The following is a 25901-nucleotide window of genomic DNA, read 5'->3' as shown; positions in this document are numbered from 1 at the left end:
ACTCCGTACGGGTTGTACCAATTTGTCACACATCCGTTCGGGTTGTTCGGGGCCCAAGCCACATTTCAACGCCTTATGGATCGGGTCCTGTGGCCGCATGCTGCGTATGCTGCCGCTTACCTGGATGACGTCATCATCCATAGCAACAGCACCTGAAATGAAAAGGTGCCTCTGATCCGGTCCGGTGGACGAAGCAGTGCCAGGTGTCACTTGAGAGGGTAAAGCAGACCCTCTGTGGGGAGCCTCTTCTCCACACACCTAACTCCTCTCTCCCATTTGTCCTGCAGACTGATGCATCGGGAAGGGGGTTGGGGGCTGTTCTGTCCCAGCAGGTGCGGGGCGTTGACCGCCCAGTGCTTTACATCAGCCGGAAACTATCCGAGAGGGAGACCAGATACAACACGGTGGAGAGGGAGTGCCTGGCCATCCAGTGGGTGGTCGGCGCTCTGCGATATTACTTGCTGGGGCGCCCATTCACCCTTTGCTCGGACCTTGCTCCCCTCCAGTGGCTCCACCGAATGAAAAATGTTAATGCACGGATCACCCGCTGGTACGTGGCACTACAGCCTTTTAAATTCAAAGTGGTCCATAGGCCGGGGGCACAGATGGCGGTGGCCGACTTCCTTTCCAGCTCGCATGGCGAGGTGGGGGGGGGGAGTAGGTTAGGCCGGACCGCTCCCCGGCCAAGGTCAGGCGATGGAGGTATGTGGAGGGGGCGTGGTGCATCAGCTGCAGGAGAGAGCTGTGGAGAGAGCTCTGGGGAGCAGGACTAGGTGAGTGATTAGTACACCGGCAGTCACTTGTCTAATCACTCTCCTCTTTTAAAAACTCAGAGCTGGAAGGAGGATTGAAGTGGAGTCGGCAGCGCGAACCGGGAGGGAAGGCCTGCGAACGACTCCACATTCATGAAAAAGGGTTAAATAAACTATACGTTGAACCGTCCTCTGTCTCTGAGTCTCTCTGAAAGAACCCGCAGTGGCAACAGGCCGCCTCAATGTGCAATTATTAAAGACAGTAAAGGACGATCTCTCTCGTTGGAAGTCCTTACCTATATCACTTATGGGGAGAGTTACAACCATTAAAATGATGATACTACCAAAAGTTAACTATTTGTTCTCAATGATCCCCATAAAACCACCTGCTACTTGGTTTAAGTCACTAGATTCATGCATCTCTAAATTTCTGTGGAAAAACAAACCCCCACGTATTAGTTTAAAAACCCTACAGAAGACCAAGGACAGGGTGGATTAGATTTACCTAATTTTCAGCACTATTCCTTAGCCAATAGGTTACAGTATATATCAAAATGGTTTAAACCTAGCCCAATAGATGAACATGGATAAGTATAGAACAAGCATTGTGTGATAATCTGGAAATCTCTGACCTGCCACTTATTAGTCAAAACGTGAAAAATCACAAATGTTTCAAAAGCATTAACATCAGCACCTCTCTGACAGCCTGGTGGGACATTCTTAAAATAACTAATTCTTCACTTGTCCCGTGTAAGCTTACACCCATCTGGAACAATCCTGACATCCTGCAAAACAAAAAAATGCTAAACTTTACTCTGTGGAAGATCAAAGGAATAAAACATCTGGAACATATAATCCAAAATGGACATTTTATTTCATGATGAGCTCATATCACAACATGAGATAGGCAGCAATAAATTTCTAGAATATCAACAACTTAAGTCTTTAATAACAAAGAAATATATCCTCCACCAACCAGACTTACAACTCCCGATTAGGGTAGCAGAATTTCTAAGCATCTGCACCCCAAAAGTACTATCAAAAATATATAAATTATTGTCTAAGATAGATGACACAATGTCTCTACCGTCCTCAAAATGGGAGGCAGATTTATCCATCAGTTCTAGTCATAGCTTCTGGCCACAAATATGTTTGAACACCTTCACAATGACTCAAAATCCTAATTTACAGCTCATACAATAGAAAAATTCTTCATAGAACACACTATACAGGACAAAGGATGTTCAGGATGGGTCTAACACACTCAAACATCTGCTCACATTGCACAGATAACACACCTGATGATTATGCACACGCTTTGTGGTTTTTACTGTCTTTAATAATTGCACATTGAGGCGGCCTGTTGCCACTGCGGGTTCTTTCAGAGAGACTCAGAGACAGAGGACGGTTCAACGTATAGTTTATTTAACCCTTTTTCATGAATGTGGAGTCGTTCGCAGGCCTTCCCTCCCGGTTCGCGCTGCCGACTCCACTTCAATCCTCCTTCCAGCTCTGAGTTTTTAAAAGAGGAGAGTGATTAGACAAGTGACTGCCGGTGTACTAATCACTCACCTAGTCCTGCTCCCCAGAGCTCTCTCCACAGCTCTCTCCTGCAGCTGATGCACCACGCCCCCTCCACATACCTCCATCGCCTGACCTTGGCCGGGGAGCGGTCCGGCCTAACCTACTCCCCCCCCCCACCTCGCCATGCGAGCTGGAAAGGAAGTCGGCCACCGCCATCTGTGCCCCCGGCCTATGGACCACTTTGAATTTAAAAGGCTGTAGTGCCACGTACCAGCGGGTGATCCGTGCATTAACATTTTTCATTCGGTGGAGCCACTGGAGGGGAGCAAGGTCCGAGCAAAGGGTGAATGGGCGCCCCAGCAAGTAATATCGCAGAGCGCCGACCACCCACTGGATGGCCAGGCACTCCCTCTCCACCGTGTTGTATCTGGTCTCCCTCTCGGATAGTTTCCGGCTGATGTAAAGCACTGGGCGGTCAACGCCCCGCACCTGCTGGGACAGAACAGCCCCCAACCCCCTTCCCGATGCATCAGTCTGCAGGACAAATGGGAGAGAGGAGTTAGGTGTGTGGAGAAGAGGCTCCCCACAGAGGGTCTGCTTTACCCTCTCAAGTGACACCTGGCACTGCTTCGTCCACCGGACCGGATCAGAGGCACCTTTTCATTTCAGGTGCTGTTGCTATGGATGATGACGTCATCCAGGTAAGCGGCAGCATACGCAGCATGCGGCCACAGGACCCGATCCATAAGGCGTTGAAATGTGGCTTGGGCCCCGAACAACCCGAACGGATGTGTGACAAATTGGTACAACCCGTACGGAGTGGAGAAAGCCATTTTTTCCTTAGACTCTGGAGACAAGGGAATCTGCCAGTAGCCCTTGGTCAAATCCAGTGTTGTAAAAAAACGAGCAGTGCCCAGGCGATCCAGGAGCTCGTCGACCCGGGGCATAGGATAGGCATCAAATCGTGACACATCATTCACCTTGCGATAGTCCACACAGAACCGGATAGACCCATCCGTCTTGACTACAAGAACGATGGGACTACCCCAGGCGCTGTTAGACTCCTCAATTACACCCATCTCCAGCATAGCTTCCAATTCTGCCTGAACCACTTTTCTCTTGTGCTCAGGTAACCCATAGGAACGTGAACGCACTGTCACGCCCGGGTGTGTCTCAACATGGTGTTGAATAAGGCTTGTGCGTCCTGGCAGGGGGGAGAACACATCAGCGTAATGCTGCTGCAATTGGGCTATGTCTGCTCTCTGGGACGGTGAGAGGTGCCTTGATCAGTCAGGATCTCTTTCGGGATCCCGACTCGGGAGATAACTTGAAACAGTGCCTGCGCTACACTCTTTGCAGAGATGGTGCGCAACGGCACTGCTTCTGGATATCGTGTTGCATAATCCTCCAGAACTAACACAAAGCGATATCCACGTGCGCTCCGATGAAAGGGCCCGATGAGGTCCATCCCAATACGCTCAAATGGAACCTCAATCAGCTGCAATGGGCGCAAAGTGCTTTCGGGACGGCCTGTTGGTTAACCAACTGGCATTCGGAGCAGGACGCGCACCAGCGGCGCACGTCTGCCCGAATGCCTGGCCAATAGAACCGGGCCATTATACGATTCATTGTTTTTTCATACCCCATATGCCCCGCCATCGGGTTATAATGAGCCGCCTGGAAAACGATTTCCCGACAGCTTTTCGGCACCAACAGCTGTGTTATGATTTCCTCTGTCTGAGTGTCACGACTCACTCTGTACACTCTGTCCCTGCACAATGAAAAATGCGGATATGTTAGCACTGCGTCAGGGCGCACCATATGACCATCAATTTTTATCACCTGATCCAAGGCATAGCGTAGAGTATCATCACGAGACTGCTCGAGTGGACAATCTTCCATGGAGTCGAACACGGGAACCAACGGAGCCTCCTGTAAAGGTACCGTCGGCTCCCCCTCCCCGTCTGCAGTGTCGGACAACCTCGCGTCACCGCTGAGGACAGCACACATATCCCATGACCCTGACGGTCGTGAGTGCACCCCCACACACTGCCACACTAATCTATCAAACCCGGGCCAATGGGTTCCCAAAATCAGGGGGTGCGCCAGGCAGGAGCTAACCGCGGCCTTCACACTATGCTTTTTCCCCTTACAGCGAATTTCAACCGGGACCACGGGGTATCTGTGAATATCTCCATGCACACACCTAATATCCACCCATTCTGCCTCTATCAAAGCCCCAGGTTGAATCAGATTCTGGTGAACTATACTGTGTGCAGCCCGAGTCCACCATTGCCTGATGTGTACCCCTCTGAATCCTTACCGGAACGCTGTACGTCCCTCCTGGACCGGGGGAGGGCGCTGGAGGGCCAACAACCCGAATCACCTGTCCGACCTCCATGAGCGGGCACTCGCGGCGAAAATGACGGGGCTGCCCGCACCTCCAACACTCCTGAACTGCCACCTGAGGGACCCTCTGTGGGTCGGGAGCAGGACTTGTAGCGGCTGGAACATGGGGTGGAAAGAGAGGGCAGGAAAGGTTAGTGCGGGGGAGAGGAGACGGTCGTGCTGTTGCCAGCTGAGAGCCAGCTGTTGACAGCCTCCTCCGGGGCGCTGGTGTTGGCCGGCCCAGCGATGCTGGCCAAGCCTCCGGTGTCCGGCCCTGGAAAAAAACGGCCAGATGGTCCTCCGCAAGGGTGATCGCGGCCTCCAGGTCAGTGGGTCGGTGGCAGCGTACCCACTCCGCCGTACCACTTGGCAGCCCCTCCACGAACTGTTCCAGGACGATTTGTCCCAGCATCCTCCGCTCTCCATTCGAGTCCCCTGGCAGCAGCCACCGTGTCGCTGCGTCGGTCAACTGCTGCGCATAGGTGAACGGTCTGTGGGGCCCAGATTGGTCCTTCTGAACCGGCGGCGATGGTCCTCTGCCGAGTACCCCAGGCGATCCAGGACTGCCCTCTTGACGTCCGCGTACTGGCTTCGAGAGCGAGCAGGAAGGCTCAGCGCCGCCGTTTGGGCGTCCCCAGACAGGAGGGGAAGCAACCGCACGGCCCACTCCGCCTCCGGCCATCTGGACGCTACCGCCGTTGCCTCGAACATCCCCAGAAATGACTGAGGGTCGTCTTCAGGCGTCATCTTATACAGGCTGACCCCAGCGAGCGAGGGGGCCGGTGCCGCTGCCCCGGCTCGAGCCACCAGTGCTTCCAGCAGCTCCGTCTGCCGTTCCGCCTGGCCCTGCAGTGTGGCCAGCTGCTGCCTGCCAAGAGCCGCCTGGTCCTGATTCATCGCCGCGACCTCCGCCAGCATTTGGGCCAGAGCTGTTATGGGCTATTGCGGTTCCGTCATGTCTCCTCTGCTGAATACCAGTTGGGTGCCAATGTGGCGGCCTGTTGCCACTGCGGGTTCTCTCAGAGAGACTCAGAGACAGCGGACGGTTCAACGTATAATTTATTTAATCTTTTTTCACGAATGTGGAGTCGTTCGCAGGCCTTACCTCCCGGTTCGTGCTGCCGACTCCACTTCAATCCTCCTTCCAGCTCCAGCACGCTACTGAGTTTTTAAAAGAGGACAGTGATTAGACAAGTGACTGCCGGTGTACTAATCACTCACCTAGTCCTGCTCCCTAGAGCTCTCTCCACAGCTCTCTCCTGCAGCTGATGCACCACGCCACCTCCACAGCCATGTTGATAGGTCCGCACAGACTTCAAGCCAGAACTTCTGGACAAAACCACAAAGCGTGTGCATAATCATCAGGTGTGTTATCTGTGCAATGTGAGCAGATGTTTGAGTGTGTTAGACCCATCCTGAACATCCTTTGTCCTGTATAGTGTGTTCTATGAAGAATTTTGTATTGTATGAGCTGTAAATTAGGATTTTGAGTCATTGTGAAGGTGTTCAAACATATTTGTGGCCAGAAGCTATGACTAGAACTGATGGATAAATCTGCCTCCCATTTTGAGGACGGTAGAGACATTGTGTCATCTATCTTAGACAATAATTTATATATTTTTGATAGTACTTTTGGGGTGCAGATGCTTAGAAATTCTGCTACCCTAATCGGGAGTTGTAAGTCTGGTTGGTGGAGGATATATTTCTTTGTTATTAAAGACTTAAGTTGTTGATATTCTAGAAATTTATTGCTGCCTATCTCATGTTGTGATATGAGCTCATCATGAAATAAAATGTCCATTTTGGATTATATGTTCCAGATGTTTGATTCCTTTGATCTTCCACAGAGTAAAGTTTAGCATTTTTTTGTTTTGCAGGATGTCAGGATTGTTCCAGATGGGTGTAAGCTTACACGGGACAAGTGAAGAATTAGTTATTTTAAGAATGTCCCACCAGGCTGTCAGAGAGGTGCTGATGTTAATGCTTTTGAAACATTTGTGATTTTTCACGTTTTGACTAATAAGTGGCAGGTCAGAGATTTCCAGATTATCACACAATGCTTGTTCTATACTTATCCATGTTCATCTATTGGGCTAGGTTTAAACCATTTTGATATATACCGTAACCTATTGGCTAAGGAATAGTGCTGAAAATTAGGTAAATCTAATCCACCCTGTCCTTGGTCTTCTGTAGGGTTTTTAAACTAATACGTGGGGGTTTGTTTTTCCACAGAAATTTAGAGATGCATGAATCTAGTGACTTAAACCAAGTAGCAGGTGGTTTTATGGGGATCATTGAGAACAAATAGTTAACTTTTGGTAGTATCATCATTTTAATGGTTGTAACTCTCCCCATAAGTGATATAGGTAAGGACTTCCAACGAGAGAGATCGTCCTTTACTGTCTTTAATAATTGCACATTGAGGCGGCCTGTTGCCACTGCGGGTTCTTTCAGAGAGACTCAGAGACAGAGGACGGTTCAACGTATAGTTTATTTAACCCTTTTTCATGAATGTGGAGTCGTTCGCAGGCCTTCCCTCCCGGTTCGCGCTGCCGACTCCACTTCAATCCTCCTTCCAGCTCTGAGTTTTTAAAAGAGGAGAGTGATTAGACAAGTGACTGCCGGTGTACTAATCACTCACCTAGTCCTGCTCCCCAGAGCTCTCTCCACAGCTCTCTCCTGCAGCTGATGCACCACGCCCCCTCCACATACCTCCATCGCCTGACCTTGGCCGGGGAGCGGTCCGGCCTAACCTACTCCCCCCCCCCACCTCGCCATGCGAGCTGGAAAGGAAGTCGGCCACCGCCATCTGTGCCCCCGGCCTATGGACCACTTTGAATTTAAAAGGCTGTAGTGCCACGTACCAGCGGGTGATCCGTGCATTGACATTTTTCATTCGGTGGAGCCACTGGAGGGGAGCAAGGTCCGAGCAAAGGGTGAATGGGCGCCCCAGCAAGTAATATCGCAGAGCGCCGACCACCCACTGGATGGCCAGGCACTCCCTCTCCACCGTGTTTTATCTGGTCTCCCTCTCGGATAGTTTCCGGCTGATGTAAAGCACTTGGCGGTCAACGCCCCGCACCTGCTGGGACAGAACAGCCCCCAACCCCCTTCCCGATGCATCAGTCTGCAGGACAAATGGGAGAGAGGAGTTAGGTGTGTGGAGAAGAGGCTCCCCACAGAGGGTCTGCTTTACCCTCTCAAGTGACACCTGGCACTGCTTCGTCCACCGGACCGGATCAGAGGCACCTTTTCATTTCAGGTGCTGTTGCTATGGATGATGACGTCATCCAGGTAAGCGGCAGCATACGCAGCATGCGGCCACAGGACCCGATCCATAAGGCGTTGAAATGTGGCTTGGGCCCCGAACAACCCGAACGGATGTGTGACAAATTGGTACAACCCGTACGGAGTGGAGAAAGCCATTTTTTCCTTAGACTCTGGAGACAAGGGAATCTGCCAGTAGCCCTTGGTCAAATCCAGTGTTGTAAAAAAACGAGCAGTGCCCAGGCGATCCAGGAGCTCGTCGACCCAGGGCATAGGATAGGCATCAAATCGTGACACATCATTCACCTTGCGATAGTCCACACAGAACCGGATAGACCCATCCGTCTTGACTACAAGAACGATGGGACTACCCCAGGCGCTGTTAGACTCCTCAATTACACCCATCTCCAGCATAGCTTCCAATTCTGCCTGAACCACTTTTCTCTTGTGCTCAGGTAACCCATAGGAACGTGAACGCACTGTCACGCCCGGGTGTGTCTCAACATGGTGTTGAATAAGGCTTGTGCGTCCTGGCAGGGGGGAGAACACATCAGCGTAATGCTGCTGCAATTGGGCTATGTCTGCTCTCTGGGACGGTGAGAGGTGCCTTGATCAGTCAGGATCTCTTTCGGGATCCCGACTCGGGAGATAACTTGAAACAGTGCCTGCGCTACACTCTTTGCAGAGATGGTGCGCAACGGCACTGCTTCTGGATATCGTGTTGCATAATCCTCCAGAACTAACACAAAGCGATATCCACGTGCGCTCCGATGAAAGGGCCCGATGAGGTCCATCCCAATACGCTCAAATGGAACCTCAATCAGCTGCAATGGGCGCAAAGTGCTTTCGGGACGGCCTGTTGGTTAACCAACTGGCATTCGGAGCAGGACGCGCACCAGCGGCGCACGTCTGCCCGAATGCCTGGCCAATAGAACCGGGCCATTATACGATTCATTGTTTTTTCATACCCCATATGCCCCGCCATCGGGTTATAATGAGCCGCCTGGAAAACGATTTCCCGACAGCTTTTCGGCACCAACAGCTGTGTTATGATTTCCTCTGTCTGAGTGTCACGACTCACTCTGTACACTCTGTCCCTGCACAATGAAAAATGCGGATATGTTAGCACTGCGTCAGGGCGCACCATATGACCATCAATTTTTATCACCTGATCCAAGGCATAGCGTAGAGTATCATCACGAGACTGCTCGAGTGGACAATCTTCCATGGAGTCGAACACGGGAACCAACGGAGCCTCCTGTGAAGGTACCGTCGGCTCCCCCTCCCCGTCTGCAGTGTCGGACAACCTCGCGTCACCGCTGAGGACAGCACACATATCCCATGACCCTGACGGTCGTGAGTGCACCCCCACACACTGCCACACTAATCTATCAAACCCGGGCCAATGGGTTCCCAAAATCAGGGGGTGCGCCAGGCAGGAGCTAACCGCGGCCTTCACACTATGCTTTTTCCCCTTACAGCGAATTTCAACCGGGACCACGGGGTATCTGTGAATATCTCCATGCACACACCTAATATCCACCCATTCTGCCTCTATCAAAGCCCCAGGTTGAATCAGATTCTGGTGAACTATACTGTGTGCAGCCCGAGTCCACCATTGCCTGATGTGTACCCCTCTGAATCCTTACAGGAACGCTGTACGTCCCTCCTGGACCGGGGGAGGGCGCTGGAGGGCCAACAACCCGAATCACCTGTCCGACCTCCATGAGCGGGCACTCGCGGCGAAAATGACGGGGCTGCCCGCACCTCCAACACTCCTGAACTGCCACCTGAGGGACCCTCTGTGGGTCGGGAGCAGGACTTGTAGCGGCTGGAACATGGGGTGGAAAGAGAGGGCAGGAAAGGTTAGTGCGGGGGAGAGGAGACGGTCGTGCTGTTGCCAGCTGAGAGCCAGCTGTTGACAGCCTCCTCCGGGGCGCTGGTGTTGGCCGGCCCAGCGATGCTGGCCAAGCCTCCGGTGTCCGGCCCTGGAAAAAAACGGCCAGATGGTCCTCCGCAAGGGTGATCGCGGCCTCCAGGTCAGTGGGTCGGTGGCAGCGTACCCACTCCGCCGTACCACTTGGCAGCCCCTCCACGAACTGTTCCAGGACGATTTGTCCCAGCATCCTCCGCTCTCCATTCGAGTCCCCTGGCAGCAGCCACCGTGTCGCTGCGTCGGTCAACTGCTGCGCATAGGTGAACGGTCTGTGGGGCCCAGATTGGTCCTTCTGAACCGGCGGCGATGGTCCTCCGCCGAGTACCCCAGGCGATCCAGGACTGCCCTCTTGACGTCCGCGTACTGGCTTCGAGAGCGAGCAGGAAGGCTCAGCGCCGCCGTTTGGGCGTCCCCAGACAGGAGGGGAAGCAACCGCACGGCCCACTCCGCCTCCGGCCATCTGGACGCTACCGCCGTTGCCTCGAACATCCCCAGAAATGACTGAGGGTCGTCTTCAGGCGTCATCTTATACAGGCTGACCCCAGCGAGCGAGGGGGCCGGTGCCGCTGCCCCGGCTCGAGCCACCAGTGCTTCCAGCAGCTCCGTCTGCCGTTCCGCCTGGCCCTGCAGTGTGGCCAGCTGCTGCCTGCCAAGAGCCGCCTGGTCCTGATTCATCGCCGCGACCTCCGCCAGCATTTGGGCCAGAGCTGTTATGGGCTATTGCGGTTCCGTCATGTCTCCTCTGCTGAATACCAGTTGGGTGCCAATGTGGCGGCCTGTTGCCACTGCGGGTTCTCTCAGAGAGACTCAGAGACAGCGGACGGTTCAACGTATAATTTATTTAATCTTTTTTCACGAATGTGGAGTCGTTCGCAGGCCTTACCTCCCGGTTCGTGCTGCCGACTCCACTTCAATCCTCCTTCCAGCTCCAGCACGCTACTGAGTTTTTAAAAGAGGACAGTGATTAGACAAGTGACTGCCGGTGTACTAATCACTCACCTAGTCCTGCTCCCTAGAGCTCTCTCCACAGCTCTCTCCTGCAGCTGATGCACCACGCCACCTCCACAGCCATGTTGATAGGTCCGCACAGACTTCAAGCCAGAACTTCTGGACAAAACCACAAAGCGTGTGCATAATCATCAGGTGTGTTATCTGTGCAATGTGAGCAGATGTTTGAGTGTGTTAGACCCATCCTGAACATCCTTTGTCCTGTATAGTGTGTTCTATGAAGAATTTTGTATTGTATGAGCTGTAAATTAGGATTTTGAGTCATTGTGAAGGTGTTCAAACATATTTGTGGCCAGAAGCTATGACTAGAACTGATGGATAAATCTGCCTCCCATTTTGAGGACGGTAGAGACATTGTGTCATCTATCTTAGACAATAATTTATATATTTTTGATAGTACTTTTGGGGTGCAGATGCTTAGAAATTGTGCTACCCTAATCGGGAGTTGTAAGTCTGGTTGGTGGAGGATATATTTCTTTGTTATTATAGACTTAAATTGTTGATATTCTAGGAATTTATTGCTTCCTATCTCATGTTGTGATATGAGCTCATCAAATTAAATAAAATGTCCATTTTGGATTATATGTTCCAGATGTTTGATTCCTTTGATCTTCCACAGAGTAAAGTTTAGCATTTTTTTGTTTTGCAGGATGTCAGGATTGTTCCAGATGGGTGTAAGCTTACACGGGACAAGTGAAGACTTTGTTATTTTAAGAATGTCCCACCAGGCTGTCAGAGAGGTGCTGATGTTAATGCTTTTGAAACATTTGTGATTTTTTACGTTTTGACTAATAAGTGGCAGGTCAGAGATTTCCAGATTATCACACAATGCTTGTTCTATATTTATCCATGGTTCATCTATTGGGCTAGGTTTAAACCATTTTGATATATACCGTAACCTATTGGCTAAGGAATAGTGCTGAAAATTAGGTAAATCTAATCCACCACTGTCCTTGGTCTTCTGTAGGGTTTTTAAACTAATACGTGGTGGTTTGTTTTTCCACAGAAATTTAGAGATGCATGAATCTAGTGACTTAAACCAAGTAGCAGGTTGGTTTTATGGGGATCATTGAGAACAAATAGTTAACTTTTGGTAGTGTCATCATTTTAATGGTTGTAACTCTCCCCATAAGTGATATAGGTAAGGACTTCGAACGAGAGAGATTGTCCTCTACTGTCTTTAATAATTGCACATAAATTAGCTTTGTTAGCTCTGAGAGCCTGGAGGAAATGTTTATGCCTAAATATCTAATATTTCCTGACTGTAAAGTGATCGCAGGTATATTCTGGACCCTACAGTTAATGGGCAGAACTGTGGTCTTAGACCAATTGATAGAGTAGTCAGAAAGTGCTGAGAATTTATTTATGAGTGTGATCGTGTGAGTGAGAGACGTCTGTGAGTTCTGAAGGAAAAGTAATACATCATCAGCATAAAGACTTATTTTATGCTCAATATTTTGGGGTTGGATGTCTTTAATATTTCTATCTTGTCTGATAGCAGCTGCTAAAGGTTTGATGAAAATAGCAAAAAGTGAGGGAGAAAGTGAGCAACCCTGTCTTGTACTTCTCTGCAGACTGAAGCTTGGAGAAGTTTGATCATTTGTCCTGACACTTGCATTTGGGGAGTCAGTTATTTTCTTGTGAGGAGATAAGAGGCTTTAATAATAATATCTTGCAAGAGAGAACAACACAGTACAGAATACAGAGTTGCTCTGACCACTGAAGCAAAAACACACAGTTATATTGCCCGCTCATCACGTCATCTGTTTTTGGGTATAATTGATTGTTCTTCTAACTTTCCTCCCCAACCATCAGTTGAGGTTACCCAGACACCCTCGTAAATACCAGCCTAACCCTGTCCCCCCTAAAGTGCAGCTATCTCATTATAACAAGCCCACCATTGTAAAGAGGAATTTAAGAAAACAGGGCAGGGTGGTACCTTGCAGCTCGGTCATTTGCAGGTTATACACAGTAACACTCAATACAATGCATATAAGAATTATTTTCCATTACATTCCTCCCTTTTGATTATAATAATACCATTATATTAATCAACCCAAAAGAAACAAGGAAAATAATAACTTTATCTGTAAAACATCAGCCTGCATTTGCACACAACGTGAGTTTAAAATGCAGGCATCATAGTAATAAAGGGTCCAATGATAAACAATCAAAACATGAACAATTAAACATGATTATCTTCATCCCTCTCTAAGTCAGCGTCACTAGAGGAAAAATTTTGAAAGCAAGAAAGTTATTTGAGTCATTTGGTCTTTTTCACACTGTTGTTTAGATGGACTACATAAAAGGATGTCATCCACATACTGCAAAAGAGCAGAGCCTGTGGTTGATTGAAGTTAATCCAGACTAGCTTTGAGGGCAGCATTGTAAATAGTGGGACTTTCACAGTACCCCTGGCATAACCGGGTAAAAGTCCAAGATCTCCCTTCAAACTAAAAAGCAAACCAAAATGGGCTATCAGGGTGCACTGGCGACAAGTCAACCACTGAGAAAAACTGTGCATCTGATGTAATTTGAGACAAAATAGTGTGTGGGTTGGGCACAGTAGGAGCATGTGGCTGAACTGCAGCATTCACCGCTTGGAGGTCCTGTACAAAACGCCATTCATCTGGCTGGCCAGCATCTTCAATCTTTTTAACAGGAAACAATGGAGTAAGCACAGGTGAATTTTCAAAAGGAACAATAACGCCTGTTTTCTGAAAAGATTGAAAAACAGGTTTAATCCCTTTAATTGCTTCAGGCTTAAAAGGGTATTGTTTTTTACATGGACAAAAGTCTGATTTAGGGGTGACAATTACTGGTTCACAGCCTTTTATCAACCCCACATCATATTTGCTCTTAGCCCAAAGATCATTGGGCACTTCAGCCAACATGGGTATCGAAGACAAATCTGTTTCAGATAAAAAACATGCTTCAAAATGTGATTCTGTGGTAGGAATTAAGTCCACAGTTCTTTGACAATGCATTGTACTCAAAAATGTTTTTTTGTATGCTGACAATCGTTCAGAAAACATCAAATTTGGATCAGCAGGTGAAACGGTCCACTCCATTTCTTTCTGACATGTAGCAACAAACTCTCCCACAACTTGTCACTGCCAGTGTGTACGTTTGGCCAAGGAAATGTGAGGGCGAGTACCACAAACATTAAAAAAATCGAAGTGCTCTGGAGTCAATAAAGTAGGCGCACATATTTTTTCACTTCTTCTCATAGTCATTGTCAGGCCCCAAAGAAATGTGTGATGTGCAGTGCAAATCAGTAGGTTGCATGAAATCAGAAAGGGGTGAAACTAACGCTTTTGCTTCTTCCACTAGTTGTTGTGAAAAAGGAGAGCTGGGAAGTTTCCACTCATAAGCATATGTAAGTGCCGATGAATCAAACTGCACTGCTGTGAAAACTTTGTCAGGCTGTAACATAACCTTAACACCCTCTGGTGTAGAAGTTAAAATAATGCCTAATTTACACATGAGATCACAGCCCATCAGGTTAATGGGACACAACTCTGATAACAAAAATGAGTGTTTGAAGGAGAGCTCATCGGGAGTGACAACACGCAATGGGCATTGTCATTTTCTCCTTCACAACCTGGCCTGATGCAGACATACATTAAACGTGGTTTCCACTTAACTTTGGAGGACAATCAAACTCCCCTGACGTCACTACTGATGAACATAAGTTCCTATATTCTGAGAGAAATATCTTTGCTCTAGGACGGAAATAGCATGCAAAACTTTACTACGTGAATCACAGTCGGCAAGCGTTGCTTCACTACACAGAGCAGGAAAAATGTGTGAGTGTGTTTGTGCTATCACCCATTAGTGGAGGCTCCGCTGCCGCGTGACGTCCAGAACCTGCCTCCCACCCTCAGTCAGCCTTTTGCCCAATTTCATCACTTTTTAGCTGTGGACAGTCCTTCTTCCAGTGTCCAGTCTGGCCACAGTAAAAACAAATATTCGGATCATAGCTCTGGCGTGGCCCATTTCGACCTCCTCTCCCACACGTCCACGTCTTCGACTTCGGCCTCGTCCTCTGTTTACACCAACTGCGTAATACATAGTCATGGTTGCCAAATGCAGCTCCTTTTCACACTTGTCCCTTTTGGTTGTCTTACGCGTCTCAACTTGGTTCTGAGCATGGCGAGCATATCGGCGAACGTCAGCCAAACGAGGACCCTCACACCATCCCACGTAAATGTTCTTTACTTCAGTGGCGACATCTATATAATATTGTCTGGGTCCCGTTAAAACATGTATTTTTCCCATCTAATTCCTTGTTTGCTTTAAAACAAGTATTCCCCATTTTCTATCCCTTCAGTAGCCAACCAGTTTGTATGGAGTACACTGGAGCAACTTGACTCATCAGTAAAACACTGCTTTTGTTGTCACCGCAAGGCTTCCCCCGTCGGTTGTTTCACTGAGACACTACTGAGTAACTACAACTCAACACAGTTTATACACATAACATTCATATACATACTAACAAACAAACAAACAATCATTTATCGCAATTTTCTCATCTCTGTTTGAACGTACACCCAGGTAAATATTCCTGTAGTCTTCTCATACCGACTATGGACCCATTCATTGTTTAACTTCACTGTTTTGCAAATCCTAATTGAATATTACACATTGACATTGAACTTTACTGGATAAGCAGGTCTTCATTGCATTCAGCAGCCTATATGTGAGCATCTATGTGTAAGCTGTTCTTCTTTGCATTTATCAGCAGCAAGCAATTCTTCACTGCACATGCATATGTAAATAGTAAAACAATTCCAATGTGTTAGCGAAACCTTCTATATCACAGTGGTTTCTAAGGTCTATTTTAAGTTCTTTGCCATCAGTGAGATGACATTGTTTACAAAGTGTGTCTAAGTATCACTGAAGATCTTTTCAGGAATTTCAAATCTAGAAATGAGTTATTTTACGCGTGATTTTGCTACTGAGAGTGCATCTGCTTGTGCACATGGAAATATTTCAGACCATTTGGTAAAAACCTCTGTTGTCACTGAGCAGAATCGTTTCCCTTAACATTAATTTAGTTCAATGAAATCTACACAATAATGAAATAATGAAATCCAAACAAATATGTTGAAAAAGATACACTGGCTTAGGGAATTATCTTCGTTTTGGTCTTAGATTGCCCTGTGGAATGTATTTTGCACATATTTGACCTGCTAGACAAAACTTTATTCATTTATTTATTCTAAAAAAAAAAATTCAATAATTAGTAAAACCATATGCTGTAAAAACCTTGTTCATTATTGCTTCCATCCCTCCTGTTAAGACATGACATGGTGCGTGGCTCAATACTGCAGCATATTTAAACAAATTCTTTGGCAGTATGGTTTTCCTTCCGGTCATTCATACGAGTCTATTGTAGATGGCAATTGAATAACATCTAATAATGCTAAAATATTTGTAGTTTATACATTTAGCTGTGGATGTCAACATACCTGTTTTTCCAATGCTGTGTTAACACATGTACAGTTGAGAAGGCATACTGACTGTCAGTGTAAACGTTAACAACCGTTTTGTTATTTAATTTACAAGCTTCAGTTAAAGCTACCAATTCGACTGCTTGAACAGAGTAATTTTTTGGTAGTGGTTGTTTTAAGAAAACTTCAGTTTCTGTTACTACTGCAAATCCTGTAGCATTTGTGCCATCAGGGTTTTTTGCTTGACCTGTTGAATAAATATAGTTATTTCTGCATTTTCATAACGTATATCAGTTAAGTCTGGCCTGGGTAAAACACTGATGGTTATTTCTGACATGCAATCATGAGGCTTTCCATCTGTGGGGTAGGTAGCAGTGTGGATGGATTAAGTGTAGCACATCTCTCGACAACAAGGTGTGGCTGTGAAAGAAGAACTGTTATGTAGGAGAGATGTCTGGTAAAGATATTTTGTTAAGTAACCATATCACAGCCACTGCATGAGGTACCTTAAGTGTTAATGGGTGAAATAACACCATTATTGTTGATGCCTGCACTGCCAATGGCTTCTGGCCATTGATTCAAAAGTACGATCTCGTCCCTTTTTCCCCCTTTCAGTGGACACTGGCCCCTAATTACCGCAATTCAGCAGGGGGTCTTTCATTAGGAGTACTGGACTCCCCCGTGCACGGTTTCAGCTCCGACCCTGGAAAGCGGAAAAAACGTTGAGATCTGGTTTGAGGACCCAATTGTTGAGAAAAGTCTCTCAATGAGACTCAGAGTTGCTGGAGTCAGTTAATGCAAATGTTTAATCTTGCAGCAAGTTCAAGAATGTGTGTGTGTATGGGTGTATGTGTGCGAACGTGTGTGAGTTTGTGTGTGTGAGAGTTTAAAGAACCTGTTATCAACAGGCAGGTCTTAACTAGTATGGCACAGGTCCAGCCTGTCTCATCTTTTTTGGAAGGTCCAGCGCTCGGCCGTAACCCTTCTGTCTGTTTGGACTCTCACATACATTCGGTTAATCATAGAAAAACGAGAACAAAACTTTTTAGCCCCTTAAATTCATAAAACAGACATGGTGCAGTTATTTCCATTCTAGAAAATAAGAGTAATCACCACCATTCCTATAAATTCTGGATATTCTAACAATCTGAATCTTTTTTAAATGTTCGATGAAGCCCTTTGCTGTTCTGTTTAGAGACTCAGCTGATCATAAACCAAGTTTTGCTCTTGAACCAAGCTTCTAAACTCTTCACCTTTTTCATTTCTCAGTTAGTATTCACTTTAAAACTGATTAAAAGAAAAATTAAATGAATGCCTATCAACAAATGTGGGATCTAAACTCTAGTGCTTTCTCTAAAATAATTTCCTTTCTCAATTCAGAAATGTGTGTGTGTAAGTCACAACACCCGTGACACCAAAACGGCTTTCTTTTCTCTCTTTTCTCTACACTCTGCACTGTGAGCACACACACCAAATCAGAAAGGCTTTTTTCTCTCTTTTCTACATTATGGACTGTGGGGACACAAAACCGCTCTCTCTCTTTTTTTTTTGATTGTGTGCCAGGGCGTTGTCTCACGTATTAGATTATGCTTAAGATACGAATAGGTTTATCAGTCACATCAGAATCCATACATACTGATCCTCCGGTAATAAAATGGTCGGATCTTATCAAACACACTTTGTTTCTTGTGACAAGTCAGCGAAACAGCGTATACACGTCAAGACACTGAATCAAGTTTGCCACAAGAACTCATAAGTTTGGCAGTATTGCTCTGCCGTCAGCAATCATACACCCATTTTATTTTCATGAGACATGTGCAGGCACCTGTTCATCTACTGTTCTATCACTATGAATTAGTTTATCTATTATCAATAAGGATACTTCTACAACTACTATCAAAGTATGTCCGGACTTCTTATGTTGTCAGTTGCTATATATGAATAAGTGGGTTGCTACTGAAAAGCATTAAGCATGTCACACAGCCCAAACATATAACATTTCAGGACACACCACACAGTTAACAACCACAGTGAAGCGTGTCAAAGCCCAAACATGTAACATTCAACAGGACACTTACACAACACATTCAAATCAAACAGTCAGACAACATACAAGAACATATACCCCAGCCGGCATTGCTCCCTGCCTATTTTCCTACAACTCACTATGTGTGCGCACACCTTTATTCACAAACTCTTCAACTTATACTCTTTTACCGAAGCTGCTACAGCTCGATTGGCCAAATACCCTTAGATCCTATTTCGGTGAATTTGACATCTGCCTTGTATGTAACAGATTAGCGGTTTAGCAGTTTTAATTTAGTTTGAGTGAAGGAATTCATTTTATAGCAAAATCCGAAATCGTGAAGAACTCATGAAAGTAAGCTTATTCTCGGATTCCTGAAACTTTAGATTTGCTCTTTCTTTTACTGCAAAGTACAACGTTGAGCAGCACTAATGAGTTGTTTCTATTTTTGGCAGGCTTTACCTTTGCGGATGAAGCCCTTTCTGTCTGTGCAAAAGAAATCTTGTTACTGTGCAGAGTGACTTCTCTGAGTAGAGTCGCCTTACTTGTTGCGACTGTGCCGATGTTCGAAGCTGGAGTGCAAAGTTGTTGCTTGAATGGTGCTCGCTGGAGCGTGTGGTAGTGTAAAGTTATACCATTTAAAAGGGCTGAAGAGTGCTCAGTGCAGCGGGTGGGCGGAGGTGCAAAGTGACACTATGGCCATAAAAAGAACACCGCTACAAGTGCGCATTGTGCCAGGAAGGGCCCTCGGACGGGAACCAGTGGACAGTTATCGCTTCTCGGCCTTTTGGCTAAGATCAAGTGTAGTATCTGTTATTATCAGTTTAATGTCTGATATGTCCTCTATGCGAGGACTACATATTAAATGGATTTTTATCAATAGGAGTTGAAAAAGGAGCTTACTCCGTTCACTCCAAGCATCGACCCGGTACTGCAGTGCCGCTGGGAACAGTGCGCTCTCCTCTGCTCTTGTGAAAAAGCAAACAGCGGTGCAGGATGGAAATTTCTTTTAATCTGCTGAGAAAAGAGAGTGAATGCGAAGCAGACTTTAACACGGCTCTGGGAGCGAGCCGAGTGCGGGCTAACCGGGAGAATTGCTTGAAAGAAACGCGACACCGAATGAGCAGTCAGAACAAAGCCTCAATACGGTGTTCCCGTGTTGTTTGTGGCTGCCTTGTCTTTTGCACAGAGTAAAAGACAAGGCAGCCATCGAATAGGGCCCGATTGTTCCTACTTGGTCAGCCGAGGAGCAAGGGGGGGGAGCAAGCGTCTCAACCAAGCAAAGCTCACCATGGGGAAGGTGGCTATGCCAACTAGCCTGATGCCCTGCTCCCGCAGTGATGGATAATCGTACACTGGTTTCTCTTCATAATGTACAAGTCTTTCGCCTTTTACTAAAGACTCCCGTGGAGAGCAGCACTAATGAATTGTTCCTATTTTTGGCAGGCTTTACCTTTGCGGGTGAAGCCCTTTCTGTCTGTGCAAAAGAAATCTTGTTACTGTGCAGAGTGACTTCTCTGAGTAGAGTCGCCTTACTTGTTGCGACTGTGCCGATGTTGCTTGAATGGTGCTCGCTGGAGCGTGCGGTAGTGTAAAGTTATACCATTTAAAAGGGTTGAAGAGTGCTCAGTGCAGCGGGTGGGCGGAGGTGCAAAGTGACACTATGGCCATAAAAAGAACACCGCTACAAGTGCGCATTGTGCCAGGAAGGGCCCTCGGACGTGAACCAGTGGACAGTTATCGCTTCTCGGCCTTTTGGCTAAGATCAAGTGTAGTATCTGTTCTTATCAGTTTAATGTCTGATATGTCCTCTATGCGAGGACTACATATTAAATGGATTTTTATCAATAGGAGTTGAAAAAGGAGCTTGCTCCGTTCACTCCAAGCATCGACCCGGTACTGCAGTGCCGCTGGGAACGGTGCGCTCTCCTCTGCTCTTGTGAAAAAGCAAGCAGCGGTGCAGGATGGAAGTTTCAGGGAGCCTAAGATGAAACTTTCTTTTAATCTGCTGAGAAAAGAGAGTGAATGCGAAGCAGACTTTAACACGGCTCTGGGAGCGAGCCGAGTGCGGGCTAACCGGGAGAATTGCTTGAAAGAAACGCGACACCGAATGAGCAGTCAGAACAAAGCCTCAATACGGTGTTCCCGTGTTGTTTGTGGCTGCCTTGTCTTTGGCACAGAGTAAAAGACAAGGCAGCCATCGAATAGGGCCCGATTGTTCCTACTTGGTCAGCCGAGGAGCAAGGGGGGGGAGCAAGCGTCTCAACCAAGCAAAGCTCACCATGGGGAAGGTGGCTATGCCAACTAGCCTGATGCCCTGCTCCCGCAGTGATGGATAATCGTACTCTGGTTTCTCTTCATAACGTACAAGTCCTTCGCCTTTTACTAAAGACTTCTGTGGAGAGCAGCACTAATGAATTCTTTCTATTTTTGGCAGGCTTTACCTTTGGGGGTGAAGCCCTTTCTGTCTGTGCAAAAGAAATCTTGTTACTGTGCAGAGTGACTTCTCTGAGGAGAGTCGCCTTACTTGTTGCGACTGTGCCGATGTTGCTTGAATGGTGCTCGCTGGAGCGTGCGGTAGTGTAAAGTTATACCATTTAAAAGGGCTGAAGAGTGCTCAGTGCAGCGGGTGGGCGGAGGTGCAAAGTGACACTATGGCCATAAAACGAACACCGCTACAAGTGCGCATTGTGCCAGGAAGGGCCCTCGGACGTGAACCAGTGGACAGATATTGCTTCTCGGCCTTTTGGCTAAGATCAAGTGTAGTATCTGTTCTTATCAGTTTAATATGTGATATGTCTATGCAAGGACTACATATTAAATGGATTTTTATCAATAGGAGTTGAAAAAGGAGCTTACTCCGTTCACTCCAAGCATCGACCCGGTACTGCAGTGCCGCTGGGAACGGTGTGCTCTCCTCTGCTCTTGTGAAAAAGCAAACAGCGGTGCAGGATGGAAGTTTCTTTTAATCTGCTGAGAAAAGAGAGTGAATGCGAAGCAGACTTTAACACGGCTCTGGGAGCGAGCCGAGTGCGGGCTAACCAGGGGAATTGCTTGAAAGAAACGCGACACCGAATGAGCGGTCAGAACAAAGCCTCAATACGGTGTTCCTGTGGTGTTTTTATAAAATGCGGTGTAAAAAAAGGTGTGAATGCCCCATAGAAAACTAAAAGGTGGAGCGGAAGTGTTCGGCTGCAAGAAGGTGTGAATGTCCGACTATATTTGGTGAAAAGCAGGTGAAGCAAGGTCTGAATGCCCAACCTTACATCATCAAAAGCGAGATCAGAGGTTTTTGGCTGCAAGAAGGCCATAGTTTGCCAAAAGCGGGTAAGGTGCGAATGATCGGCTAAATATCAACAAAAGTGGGGGCGGAGGTCTTCGGATGCAAGTGGGTGTGAATATCCCACCATACAAGTATGGTGGAGAGGAAGCTGTGAATGGCCGACCATAGTTTGCAAAAAGCGGGTGAGAAAAGGTGCGAATGTCCAACCATACATGATCAAAACAGGGAGCGGAGGTGTTTGGCTGCGACAAGGTGTGAATAATTATTATTATTAATAATAATTAATGAAAAGCGGGCAACAAGTAGGTTCGAATGCCCAACCATACATCATCAAAAGCAGGAGTGGATGTGCTACAAGAAGGTTTGAATGTCCGAGCATAGTTTGTAAAAAGCGGGTAAGAAAAGGTTCGAATGCCCGAACATACACCATCAAAAGAGGGAGCGGAGGTGTTCCGCTGTAAGACGGTGTGAATGTCCGACCATAGTTGGTAAAAAGTGGGTATGAAAAGGTTCGAATGCCCAAATTCGGCTGCAAAAAACTGTGTTCGGCTGCAAAAAGGTGTGAATGTTCGACTAAATTTTGTAAAAAGCGGGTAAGACAAGGTGCGAATGCCTGACAATGTATGATCAAAAGCGGGAGCGGAGGTGTTCAGCTGCAAGAAGGTCTAAATGTCCATTTTTAATTGCTAGAAAACATGAAAGAAAATTTTCGAAAATCAATCCGCACATGATCATAAGTGGGAGAGGAGGTGTTCAGCTGCAAGAAGGTGTGAATGTCCTACCATAATTGCTGAAAAATGTGTTAGAAACGGTAAGAATGCCGGACCATACATCATCAAAAGCTAGAGAGGTGGTGTTCGGCTGCAAGTAGGTGTGAATGTCTGACTAAAGTTCAAATATATTAACAAAAGCGGGAGGAGAGGTCTTCGGATGAGTGGTTGAGAATTTCCAACCATAATCTATAAAATGCGGTGAAAAAAAAGGTGTGATAGATACCTAAAAGGTGGAGCGGAAGTGTTCGGCTGCAAGAAGGTGTGAATGTTATATATATAGTTGGTGAAAAGCAGGAAAAGCAAGGTCTGAATGCCCAATCTTACATCATCAAAAGCGAGATCAGAGGTGTTTGGCGGCAAGAAAACGGGTAAGGTGTGAATGACCGACTAAATATCAACAAAAGTGGGGGCGGAGGTCTTCGGATGCAAGTGGGTGTGAATATCCCACCATACAAGTATGGTGGAGAGGAAGCTGTGAATGGCCGACCATAGTTTGCAAAAAGCGGGTGAGAAAAGGTGCGAATGTCCAACCATACATGATCAAAACAGGGAGCGGAGGTGTTTGGCTGCGACAAGGTGTGAATGTCCACCCATAATTAATGAAAAGCGGGCAACAAGTAGGTTCGAATGCCCAACCATACATCAACAAAATCAGGAGTGGATGTGTTTGGCTACAAGAAGGTTTGAATGTCCGAGCATAGTTTGTAAAAAGCCGCTGTCTTACCCGCTTTTTACAAAATTTAGTCGAACATTCACACCTTTTTGCAGCCGAACACAGTTTTTTGCAGCCGAATTTGGGCATTCGAACCTTTTCATACCCACTTTTTACCAACTATGGTCGGACATTCACACCGTCTTACAGCGGAACACCTCCGCTCCCTCTTTTGATGGTGTATGTTCGGGCATTCGAACCTTTTCTTACCCGCTTTTTACAAACTATGCTCGGACATTCAAACCTTCTTGTAGCCGAACACATCCACTCCTGCTTTTGATGATGTATGGTTGGGCATTCGAACCTACTTGTTGCCCGCTTTTCATTAATTATGGGTGGACATTCACACCTTGTCGCAGCCAAACACCTCCGCTCCCTGTTTTGATCATGTATGGTTGGACATTCGCACCTTTTCTCACCCGCATTTTGCAAACTATGGTCGGCCATTCACAGCTTCCTCTCCACCATACTTGTATGGTGGGATATTCACACCCACTTGCATCCGAAGACCTCCGCCCCCACTTTTGTTGATATTTAGCCGATCATTCGCACCTTAACCGCTTTTGGCAAACTATGGCCTTCTTGCAGCCAAAAACCTCTGATCTCGCTTTTGATGATGTAAGGTTGGGCATTCAGACCTTGCTTCACCTGCTTTTCATCAAATATAGTCGGACATTCACACCTTCTTGCAGCCGAACACTTCCGCTCCACCTTTTAGTTTTCTATGGGGCATTCACACCTTTTTTTACACCGCATTTTATAAAAACACCAAAGGAACACCGTATTGAGGCTTTGTTCTGACCGCTCATTCGGTGTCGCGTTTCTTTCAAGCAATTCTCCTGGTTAGCCCGCACTCGGCTCGCTCCCAGAGCCGTGTTAAAGTCTGCTTCGCATTCACTCTCTTTTCTCAGCAGATTAAAAGAAACTTCCATCCTGCACCGCTGTTTGCTTTTTCACAAGAGCAGAGGAGAGCGCACCGTTCCCAGCAGCACTGGGTCGATGCTTGGAGTGAACGGAGCAAGCTCCTTTTTCAACTCCTATTGATAAAAATCCATTTAATATGTAGTCCTTGCATAGACATATCACATATTAAACTGATAAGTACAGATACTACACTTGATCTTAGCCAAAAGGCCGAGAAGCGATATCTGTCCACTGGTTCACGTCCGAGGGCCCTTCCTGGCACAATGCGCACTTGTAGCGGTGTTCGTTTTATGGCCATAGTGTCACTTTGCACCTCCGCCCACCCGCTGCACTGAGCACTCTTCAACCCTTTTAAATGGTATAACTTTACACTACCGCACGCTCCAGCAAGCACCATTCAAGCAACAACTTTGCACTCCAGCTTCGAACATCGGCACAGTCGCAACAAGTAAGGCGACTCTACTCAGAGAAGTCACTCTGCACAGTAACAAGATTTCTTTTGCACAGACAGAAAGGGCTTCACCCGCAAAGGTAAAGCCTGCCAAAAATAGAAACAATTCATTAGTGCTGCTCTCCACGGAAGTCTTTAGTAAAAGGCGAAAGACTTGTACATTATGAAGAGAAACCAGTGTACGATTATCCATCACTGCGGGAGCAGGGCATCAGGCTAGTTGGCATAGCCACCTTCCCCATGGTGAGCTTTGCTTGGTTGAGACGCTTGCTCCCCCCCTTGCTCCTCGGCTGACCAAGTAGGAACAATCGGGCCCTATTCGATGGCTGCCTTGTCTTTTACTCTGTGCAAAAGACAAGGCAGCCACAAACAACACGGGAACACCGTATTGAGGCTTTGTTCTGACTGCTCATTCGGTGTCGCGTTTCTTTCAAGCAATTCTCCCGGTTAGCCCGCACTCGGCTCGCTCCCAGAGCCGTGTTAAAGTCTGCTTCGCATTCACTCTCTTTTCTCAGCAGATTAAAAGAAAGTTTCATCTTAGGCTCCCTGAAACTTCCATCCTGCACCGCTGTTTGCTTTTTCACAAGAGCAGAGGAGAGCGCACCGTTCCCAGCGGCACTGCAGTACCGGGTCGATGCTTGGAGTGAACGGAGCAAGCTCCTTTTTCAACTCCTATTGATAAAAATCCATTTAATATGTAGTCCTCGCATAGAGGACATATCAGACATTAAACTGATAAGAACAGATACTACACTTGATCTTAGCCAAAAGGCCGAGAAGCGATAACAGTCCACTGGTTCACGTCCGAGGGCCCTTCCTGGCACAATGCGCACTTGTAGCGGTGTTCTTTTTATGGCCATAGTGTCACTTTGCACCTCCGCCCACCCGCTGCACTGAGCACTCTTCAGCCCTTTTAAATGGTATAACTTTACACTACCACACGCTCCAGCGAGCACCATTCAAGCAACAACTTTGCACTCCAGCTTCGAACATCGGCACAGTCGCAACAAGTAAGGCGACTCTACTCAGAGAAGTCACTCTGCACAGTAACAAGATTTCTTTTGCACAGACAGAAAGGGCTTCATCCGCAAAGGTAAAGCCTGCCAAAAATAGAAACAACTCATTAGTGCTGCTCAACGTTGTACTTTGCAGTAAAAGAAAGAGCAAATCTAAAGTTTCAGGAATCCGAGAATAAGCTTACTTTCATGAGTTCTTCACGATTTCGGATTTTGCTATAAAATGAATTCCTTCACTCAAACTAAATTAAAACTGCTAAACCGCTAATCTGTTACATACAAGGCAGATGTCAAATTCACCGAAATAGGATCTAAGGGTATTTGGCCAATCGAGCTGTAGCAGCTTCGGTAAAAGAGTATAAGTTGAAGAGTTTGTGAATAAAGG

The 25901-nt window shown here is 47.0% G+C and overlaps 7 non-coding genes and 1 pseudogene across 7 annotated transcripts; 5 read left to right on the top strand and 3 right to left on the bottom strand.

Annotated features, from left to right (window-relative positions):
- The first annotated feature begins 19128 nt into the window (after positions 1-19128).
- LOC140306091 (U2 spliceosomal RNA) lies at positions 19129-19319 on the top strand. The gene has a single exon (XR_011915451.1). It is a non-coding gene; the product is annotated as a U2 spliceosomal RNA (small nuclear RNA).
- Positions 19320-19707: 388 nt separating this feature from the next.
- LOC140306355 (U5 spliceosomal RNA) lies at positions 19708-19821 on the top strand. Its single transcript, XR_011915672.1, has one exon. It is a non-coding gene; the product is annotated as a U5 spliceosomal RNA (small nuclear RNA).
- Positions 19822-20096: 275 nt separating this feature from the next.
- Positions 20097-20287, top strand: LOC140306276 (U2 spliceosomal RNA). Its single transcript, XR_011915599.1, has one exon. It is a non-coding gene; the product is annotated as a U2 spliceosomal RNA (small nuclear RNA).
- A 411-nt stretch (positions 20288-20698) lies between these two features.
- Positions 20699-20812, top strand: LOC140306310 (U5 spliceosomal RNA). Its single transcript, XR_011915630.1, has one exon. It is a non-coding gene; the product is annotated as a U5 spliceosomal RNA (small nuclear RNA).
- A 275-nt stretch (positions 20813-21087) lies between these two features.
- Positions 21088-21275, top strand: LOC140306197 (U2 spliceosomal RNA). The gene has a single exon (XR_011915548.1). It is a non-coding gene; the product is annotated as a U2 spliceosomal RNA (small nuclear RNA).
- Positions 21276-24091: 2816 nt separating this feature from the next.
- LOC140306221 (U2 spliceosomal RNA) lies at positions 24092-24271 on the bottom strand (annotated as a pseudogene).
- A 298-nt stretch (positions 24272-24569) lies between these two features.
- Positions 24570-24683, bottom strand: LOC140306291 (U5 spliceosomal RNA). The gene has a single exon (XR_011915612.1). It is a non-coding gene; the product is annotated as a U5 spliceosomal RNA (small nuclear RNA).
- Positions 24684-25093: 410 nt separating this feature from the next.
- LOC140306264 (U2 spliceosomal RNA) lies at positions 25094-25284 on the bottom strand. Its single transcript, XR_011915588.1, has one exon. It is a non-coding gene; the product is annotated as a U2 spliceosomal RNA (small nuclear RNA).
- Between the last annotated feature and the right edge of the window lie 617 nt (positions 25285-25901).

This window comes from Leuresthes tenuis, unplaced genomic scaffold (assembly GCF_036924035.1).
Source record: "Leuresthes tenuis unplaced genomic scaffold, fLeuTen1.0.hap1 SCAF_4, whole genome shotgun sequence".
In the NCBI taxonomy this organism is placed as follows: Eukaryota; Metazoa; Chordata; class Actinopteri; order Atheriniformes; family Atherinopsidae; genus Leuresthes; species Leuresthes tenuis.
Note: the sequence above shows the minus strand (reverse complement) of the source record. Positions and strands in the feature narration are given on the sequence as shown.